The sequence below is a fragment of the Giraffa tippelskirchi genome, chromosome 11 (assembly GCF_054371585.1).
Source record: "Giraffa tippelskirchi isolate mGirTip1 chromosome 11, T2T-mGirTip1v1.2.pri, whole genome shotgun sequence".
In the NCBI taxonomy this organism is placed as follows: domain Eukaryota; kingdom Metazoa; phylum Chordata; class Mammalia; order Artiodactyla; family Giraffidae; genus Giraffa; species Giraffa tippelskirchi.
The window spans coordinates 95,154,204-95,163,069 of record NC_137285.1 but is presented as its reverse complement, the minus strand read 5'-3'; the positions used below and the strand labels follow the sequence as shown (position 1 = coordinate 95,163,069).

Here is an 8,866-nt window from a genome sequence, read left to right as displayed (position 1 = left end):
CAGCAGTGGCCACAGGACTGGAAAAAGTCAGTTTTCATTCCAATTCCAAAGAAAGACAATGCCAAAGAATGCTCAAACCACCACACAATTGCACTCATCTCACACACTAGTAAAGTAATGCTCAAAATTCTCCAAGCCAGGCTTTAGGAATATGTGAACCATGAACTTCCAGATGTTTGAGCTGGTTTTAGAAAAGGCAGAGGAACCAGAGATCAAATTGTCAACATCCACTGGATCATTGAAAAAGCTAGAGAGTTCCAGAAAAATATCTACCTCTGCTTTATTGACTATGCCAAAGCCTTTGACTGTGTGGATCACAATAAACTGCGGAAAATTCTGAAAGAGATGGGAATACCAGACCACCTGACCTGCCTCTTGAGAAACCTGTATGCAGGTCAGAAAGCAACAGTTAGAACTGGACATGGAACAACAGATTGGTTCCAAATAGGAAAAGGAGTACGTCAAGGCTGTATATTGTCACTCTGCTTATTTAACTTATACGCAGAGTACATCATGAGAAATGCTGGGCTGGAGGAAGCATAGGCTGGAATCAGGATTGCTGGGAGAAATATCAATAACCTCAGATATGCAGATGACACCACCCTTATGGCAGAAAGTGAAGAGGAACTAAAGAGCCTCTTGATGAAAGTGAAAGAGGAGAGTGAAAAAGTTGGCTTAAAACTCAACATTCAGAAAACTAAGATCATGGCTTCCGGTCCCATCACTTCATGGTAGATAGATGGGCAAACAGTGGAAACAGTGTCAGACTTTATTTTTTTGGGCTCCAAAATCACTGCAGATGGTGATTGCAGCCATGAAATCAAAAGACGCTTACTCCTTGGAAGGAAGGTTATGACCAACCTAGATAGCATATTTAAAAGCAGAGACATTACTTTGTCAACAAAGGTCCATCTAGTCAAGACTATGATTTTTCCAGAGGTCATGTATGGATGTGAGAGCTGGACTATAAAGAAAGCTGAACGCTTAAGAATTGATGCTTTTGAACTGTGGTGTTGGAGAAGACCCTTGAGAGTCCCTTGAACTGTAAGGACATCCAACCAGTCCATCCTAAAGGAGATCAGTTCAGGGTGTTCATTGGAAAGACTGATGTTGAAGCTGAAACTCCAATACTTTGGCCACCTGATGCAAAGAGCTGACTCATTGGAAAAGAGCCTGATGCTGGGAAAGATTGAGGGCAAGAGGAGAAGGGAACGACAGAGGATGAGATGGCTGGATGGCATCATCGACTCAATGGACATGAGTTTGGGTGGACTCCGGGAGTTGGTGAAGGACAGGGAGGCCTGGCCTGCTGAGGTTCATGGGGTCGTAAAGAGTTGGACATGACTGAGCGACTGAGCTGAACTGAATGAAGGGTTCCAGAAACTGGAAGAAGAGAAATATATTTTGCTGTTGTGTAGATATACAAAATAGTGAACTTATTAGTGGAAGTTTTCTTAAAAATGAAAGAAGGGGGTTACATTGCATTTAACTCCTTATCCCTTACTATTTTTTTCTTTTTATTAAAAGGAATTAACCACATGCATTCATTTGCTAGGGTTGCTGTAACATAGTACTACAGACTGGTTGGCTTAAACAAATTTATTTCCTTATGGTTCTGGAAACTGGAAGTCTGAAGTCCAAACGTCACCAGGATTAGTTTCTTCTGCAGGCCATGAGGGAAGGAACTCCAGGTCTTTCTCCTTGGCTTGTAGGTGGCTGTCTTTTCCCTATGTCTTCGTATTATCTTCTCTTCCTATGTATTTGTGTCCAAATTTCCTCTTTTTATAAGGATACCAGGCATATCAGATTAGGGCCCACACTTATAACTTATTTTAACTTAATTCCCTCTGTAAAGACCCTGCCTCCAAATACAATCATATTCTGAGATACTGGAGGTTAGAACTTCAACATATGAATTTAGGAGTAGGGGCATCATCAGGTTATAACATCATACAAAATAAAAATTGTCCAGTTGATTTACCACTATCCTAAAAATAAGAGTTCTTAAAGGGGAGCTTTTTCTTTCAGTGGGATTGGCAGAGTATGTAGAAAAATAACTGCAAGTACAGACCATGCTCAATTCCTGGGTCAGGAATTCTTGGGCTTCCGTTGTGGCTCAGCTGGTAAAGAATCCGCCAGCAAAGTGGGAGACCTGGGTTCAATCCCTGGGTTGGGAAGATCCCCTGGAGAAGGGAAAGGCTACCCACTCCAGTATTCTGGCCTGGAGAATTCCATGGACTGTACAGTCCATGGGGTCGCAAAGAGTCGGACACAACTGAATGACTTTCACTTCACTTCACAGACCATGCTGTGTTTCTGGAAACCATCACAATATCACCAGTGTCTTAAGGAGGGTTCTTTTCTTTTCTGATAAAGTGCTATAACTAGAGATTGCATTTCGGACAATATTTTAAGTTTTTCCCTCCATTTTCCCCATCTGGTGTAAAGTCCACCTTGGACTTTACTTTTCTACATCTTCTTTTACTTTCCAATTCTTTCTTTTGTGCCTTCTGATTATTTTCATCATACTGACATCTGAGTACTTTTTACTGGGAATTCCCTTCCCTCATTTGTAAAGTAGTGAAAATAATTACCTTCTCCAGGGATTGTTGAGGGTTGCATAATAGTAACTGTGGAAAAAGCCTTCCTTTTAACTGTATACAATTGTATTTGCTCCCTATTTAAATTGTGAATTCTTAGGGAACAGGGAATGTATTCAATTTCCAATGGATAAAAGTAGGCACTAAAATAATGTTGAGGAAATAAATTGATTCTATGAAAAAGGGCATTTTACTTTAAGTTATAAAATAATCTAATTTTAACAGGATGTAAGATCCAAGGAGGAATATAAACCTGGGAGCAGGCTAAGGGTGTGACTTTGGAAGTGGAAGGTTGTGACGGCAGGATTATCAGATACAGAGCTGAGTCTTTCAGGAAAATGTGTTCCCAGGAGAGTTAGGAAAGAATCAGTAGGATGGGTTGAATAGCATCTTCCCAAATTTGTATATGACTGTCTTAACTCCCAATACCTCAGAATATGACTATTTGAAAATAGGATCACTGAATATGTAATCAGTTAAAATGCAATCATACTGGAGTAGAGTAGGCTTCCAATCCAACATGACTGGAGTCTTTATAAGAGGGGGACATCTGGACTCAAAGACAACATACTAGGAGGATGTTATATGAACATTAAGCAGATATGAAGTGATGCATCTACGAGACAAAGAATTTAAAGATTAGCAGCAACTCATGAGAAGTTAGCAGAGCAGATTCTCCCTCACCGTCTTTAGAAGGATCCACATCTACCAACTCAGTGATCTTGGACTTCTGACTTCTAGAAGACAACAAATTTCTGTCATTTAAGCTGACTAGTCAAAAAGCATGTGTGGCAACCTAGGAAAATCAAACAAAAGGACTGGCAGCAATGAAGGCCAGCTGGATAGGGTTCAAGCCAAAGCTCTTCCATCCTAAGAATCAGCATTTTGGGGTAAGGAATGGCACATCAAGACATCTGAAAAGAATGTGAGAATGAGAGTTTGGTGGGTTGATGCATAAGGCAGTTCTTGAGGACTTTTCCCTTCAGTACGGAGGACTCAAGATTGGCAGAATCATACTGGCTTTTAAAGGGTTAGGGTGAGAATAGACAACAGGGTTGAATTAAGATGGTTGTTTGGCCATTATGGACAATGGAAGTTGAGATGGATACTGAAGAGATATATCAATGAGGATAGATTAAATTTTATGTTATCTTGTGGTAACTAATAGCCCCAAATCTTAGTTATTTATAACAAAAAAGGTTTGTTTTGTGTTTGAGCCATATGTCCAAGCTGGCTTGGCAGGAAACTGTGCTTTCATTAGGGTACTGGGATGATGGGTTCTGAATTTCAAAAGATGCTTCTGTGGCTACCACTGCACAGCATATGATGCACAGCAAATAGCATCCCAGCTCTTAAGACATCTACCTGGAGTGACACGCTATTTCCCCTCACATTGCATTGATCAAAGAAAAATTTCAGGGTGTGCAATCACTGAACTTGAGGGTCGTCCTAGGAACCCCAACAAAGCTTCCAATTGGTAAGAAGAGGCATTAGAAATAATTCCATAGATCTTTTGAAATCAACCAAGTAAAACACAAAGGATGCTGAGAGATGCTGGGATTGGAGGCAATCTATTGAATGCCAACCTGATACAATTTGTAGAAAGCTAAGCTAGGATGATCTGGGATTTGACAGAGGACATTGGATGCACATTAATATCAATATAGATAAACAATTAGAATAAATAGTTTACCAATGATGTAACTGATGGCTGTTTGGAGGTTAATGTACACTATGGGAAAGAATAACAGCACATATCCCAACTGGGCCTAAAAGAGTACTTTTAACCAGTGGTAATTATTTGCTTGTTTGCTAAACCAATGCTTTTTCTAATTATTCTGTTAAAGAAAAGTTAATAGAGACTCGCTCCAGGTTATAAAACAGAAAACTTGTGAAATGCAAACATGCCATGTTTGTGAAAGTACAAATATATTTGCAGTTAATGATTGGCAGTAAATTAAGGTTGTTATTTTCTCAAACATTGGTTACTTTGGGTAAAGAGAAGTAGAAACATCATCAGGTTTAACGAATTTGCCAATTGTGCTTATTGCATATTTGAATTTGTATATCTCTATACAATCAATCAATGAATAAACATCAACTTTGACTTAAAAAAGAAAAAGCCTACTAATTATTTTAGGATATATTTTCAATGTACTTTATTGTTGGTGCAAATATTTGCTTTCTTGATTAGAGAAAGTATCAAGTGCAAGTGTGTAAATGGACTGCTCTCTTGAAGAGAATTATTTTCCTTGTTGAACTTTTAACTATTTATTCAAATTAAATGAAGTATTATGTTAATTGCTTTGCCATTCTATAAAGTGCTACAGAAAAGTAAGCATTACCAGTCATAGTTGTGGGCTGGGGCCCACAATATTCTGTGTGTAGCTTCTTATATACTGTACTTTTTAAAATCTCAAGCATGTCTTTTTAGTAAATGGAAGTGTGAAAACTTTGGCGTTTGACTCAATGAGGTCTGGTTGACAAGGGCAAACTGGGGCAGACAGGAAGGTCTGATGCCTGGAAAAAGACACAGATCTTTTGAAGGTGGGGAAGTCACAGAAGTGAGGGGGATAACAGGTCACGAAAATATTTTCACAGATAGAACACATACTTCTCGAGTATTGAGAATGAGCAGTGGAGTATCTGGAAATACATAGACTATGAGGATAAGTTGTATAGGATCAGGCAGCCCAGAGGTTTTGAACATGGCCTGCGGGGTCACAGACACATAGATTTGAGTTTCAGCTTCACTAATCAAAAGCTCTACGGTTTGGGAAACATGTAAGTCTCTTTCTAATCATCAAGTTGTGAAAGTGTTATTTGTTCAGTTGTGTCTGACTCTTTGTGACCCCATAGACTGTAGCCCGCCGGGCTCCTCTGTTCACGGAATTCTCCAGACAAGAATATGGAGTGACTGCCATGCCCTCCTCCAGGGGGTCTTCTCTACCCAGGGACTGAATGTGGGCCTGCTCCATTGCACACAGATTCTTTACCATCTGAGCCACCAGGGAGGCTCCTTCAAGTTATTCAAATATAAAATACGACAATAGCAACATTTTGTCATCGTTAAGACAAATTTAGAGAATATATGTAAAAGGCATTAACATCATTCCTGACAAACAGGGAGTGATTATTAACTTTGTGTGTGTGTGTGTGTGTGCTCAGTTTTGTCTAACTCTTTGCAACCCCATGGACTATAGTCTGCAAGGCTCCTCTGTCCATGGAATTCCCCAGGTAAGAATACTGGAGTGGGGTGCCATTTCCTTCTCTAGGGCATCCTCCAGACTCAGGGATCGAACTCACATCTCTTGGGTCTCCTGCATTGTCAGGTGAATTCTTTGCCATTGCGCCACCTGGGAAGCCCGGTCATCAACTATTGACTCATGTATATTTGGGCTTCTCAGGTGGCTCAGCAGTAAAGAACCCACCTGCAAGGTAGGAGATACAAGAGATGCAGGTTCAGTCCCTGGGTTGGGAAGACACTCTGGATGAAGGCATAGCAACCCACTCCAGTCTTCTTGACCGGAGAATCCCATGGACGGAGGAACCTGCTGGGCTACAATCCAAAGCGTCGCACAGAGTCAGACATGATTGAAGTGACTGAGCACACGTGCATGTATATTTAGGACAACTATTTTCAAATCAGAATCGGTTGTTTTCAGGTGTGTGGAGAGGGTCACTTTTGAGGTTTACCATCACGCAAATCCTCTTACAGAGGAAGAGGAAGATAACTCAGCCTGTCTAGCAGGTCACCTGTCACCGTGTGAAGGAGGATGCACATGGCCTGGGTAGAGGGGACACACTTGCCATTCATCCTGCTGCTGTGGAGGTAAGTCTTCTCTTGACAGCTGCACCTCACCTTTGCCCATGGATGAGACAGCTGATCACCATCCAAGCACGTGTCTTTCTCATCAGCCCGATGCATGTTTATGACACCTGGATCACAGATGTGTATGTGTAATGGGGGGAGTTCTTGACACACAAGGAGGCAGAGGTGGTGTGGAAGGAAAAGAATGTTTCAGTGGAAATTAAGAGAACAGTTACAGACCTCATTACAAAGTGTCAGAGGTAACGAGATATTTACAGTGCTCAGGTCCTTTGACAGTGTGTTTTAACACTTCATTTGACTTAGAATTATCTTAATTATTCTTCACACTTGAGCAAAACAAATCCAGCCATTCTCACAGACACATTTAATGCACCATAAAATGCATTAAATGAGCCCAAAGAAAGTGCCTCCAGACAATAGAAAGTGTTTTCATTAGATCTTCACTCCCAAATCTGAGTAAGAACTGACGAAGGAGTTGAAACTGAGTCAGAGTGTCACTCAGGCAGCCAAGTGGGCAGCTCTGAGGTCACACAGTTCATCGTTACCATGGGTGCACCTTACCATGGTAACAGCGAGCAGCAGAGACAGTGCTTTATGCTGAGGAAGAACTTGGGGATGTGGAGCAGATGGCCCGTTGTCTATTTCTATTTTGCGCATGACGATGAGCAATGGATCCCATTATATAACTGGAAGGGGAGAACCATCTAAGCCATTTGCGGTCGATGAGGTTGACTGTGGAGCCACAGATTGGCACCAAGTGCATCACCAGTCCCAGCAATCTTTTAGTACCTGCTCAGAAGGTGCCATGGTAACCATGGGTAACTCTAAGAGTCATACCCTAGACCACACAGCAATGGGAAAGGAAGTGAGAAGTGGCTACCACCAAGCCCAGCAGATGGTTTCTATAGTCAGTGCAGACAATATAGATATGAACACTTTACCTTCATTACAAAAGACTGAATAATTTAAAAAGACCTTCAGTTTTTAATCCCTCTGTCAAAGAAAGATTAAATACTCACTTGATGATCTTACTTAGTTTGTGATTCTTCAAGTGTTTCCCACAATACTGAGAAGAGAGAGAATTATTTCACATTTAAGGTAATGACAAGCATATGTCCTAAAAGTGCTTTCTCTAAAGTTGATTTTGTAGTGCCTTAGAAGTGTAATTCAATAAAAGTTCCCTTGTCAAATAAATTTGGGCAATTCAAAATCAAGCAGGCTTCTTCACTAATGGACATTACAATCTCTGATTTATGATATGAATTATGGATATGGGAGTACAGCATATAAAATACAGTAATCTCAAAACCTATTTGACTAAGGAGGGCTTTTTTCCTGTGCAGTGTTTAGGGGACGGGTGAGCAGGAGTTTATTTTGGACTGGTGCTTTGCAGATACCCCTTTTGGAAAAGGCCGCTGTTGACTACTTTAGGAATAATCAGGAAAAAATACACAATAATAACTGTTCTATTTGAGACCATCAAGAGTTCTTTACTTGTACTTGCTCCATGTATTGGAGAAGGAAATGGCAACCCACTCCAGTATTCTTGCCTAGAGAATCCCATGGACAGAGGAGCCTGGTGGGCTGCTGTCCATGGGGTCGCACAGAGTAGGACACGACTAAAGCAATTTAACATGCATGCATGCATACATTGGAGAGGGAAATGGCAACCCACTCCAGTATTCTTGCCTGGAGAATCCCAGGGACAGACAAGCCTGGTGGGCTGCTGTCTACGGGGTAGCACAGAGTTGGACACGACTGAAGCGACTTAGCAGCAGCGGCAGCAGCTCCATGTATGAAATGAGAATAGTACCTCAGTTTTGAATGTTTTCATCAAACTCTCCATATATGTGGTCAGTATTGTTTTGGGTTCCTTCATGTTTCTATTTAGTCCTTCAAGTCATGTGAAGGAAAAACAAGCCGATCCATGGAAAAGTTTTCAAAATAGGAGGTACCGAATGAAAAGAAAAGTTATCCAGTGACTGACATATCATATACTACTTTGTATTTCAGAAGACTTAAATTCCAAGGGCCTTGAAATTCTCAAAAACTTCACTGAGAAACATCATAACCTAAGAAATAGGTTCTATGTTCTGTTAAATGCTTATTATATTCATCCTCCTGTAATCTTTTGCAGCCATAGTACAGCACATTCCCAATCACAGACTTTTTAAAGACCGAGTTCTGCCTCAGAAAGTGTATCTTGAATAATGTAGAATTAATGGCCGTGTAAGTCCCCCCCGACTTATGCTAGGTAACCCTATACTCAATTATGTAAGTTTTCAGACCACTAATAATCAAATCAGCGTAGACCTTCTCAGTTTTGTTTGTATTCTTGTGGCACACCAAATTGATAGCAGACTTCTAGCTCAATATTTAATGGATTTTCTCAGGATATCTTTACTGATAATAAAACAGACAATGGAGCCTGCAG

General features: G+C 40.7%; 1 long non-coding RNA gene across 1 annotated transcript; it reads right to left on the bottom strand.

The window, feature by feature from the left end:
• Nucleotides 1-1,584: 1,584 nt before the first annotated feature.
• On the bottom strand, nucleotides 1,585-7,457 carry LOC145527798 (uncharacterized). Its single transcript, XR_014069874.1, has 2 exons — nucleotides 6,411-7,457; nucleotides 1,585-1,778 (listed from the first exon to the last, which is right to left on the bottom strand). It is a non-coding gene; the product is annotated as an uncharacterized LOC145527798 (long non-coding RNA).
• Between the last annotated feature and the right edge of the window lie 1,409 nt (nucleotides 7,458-8,866).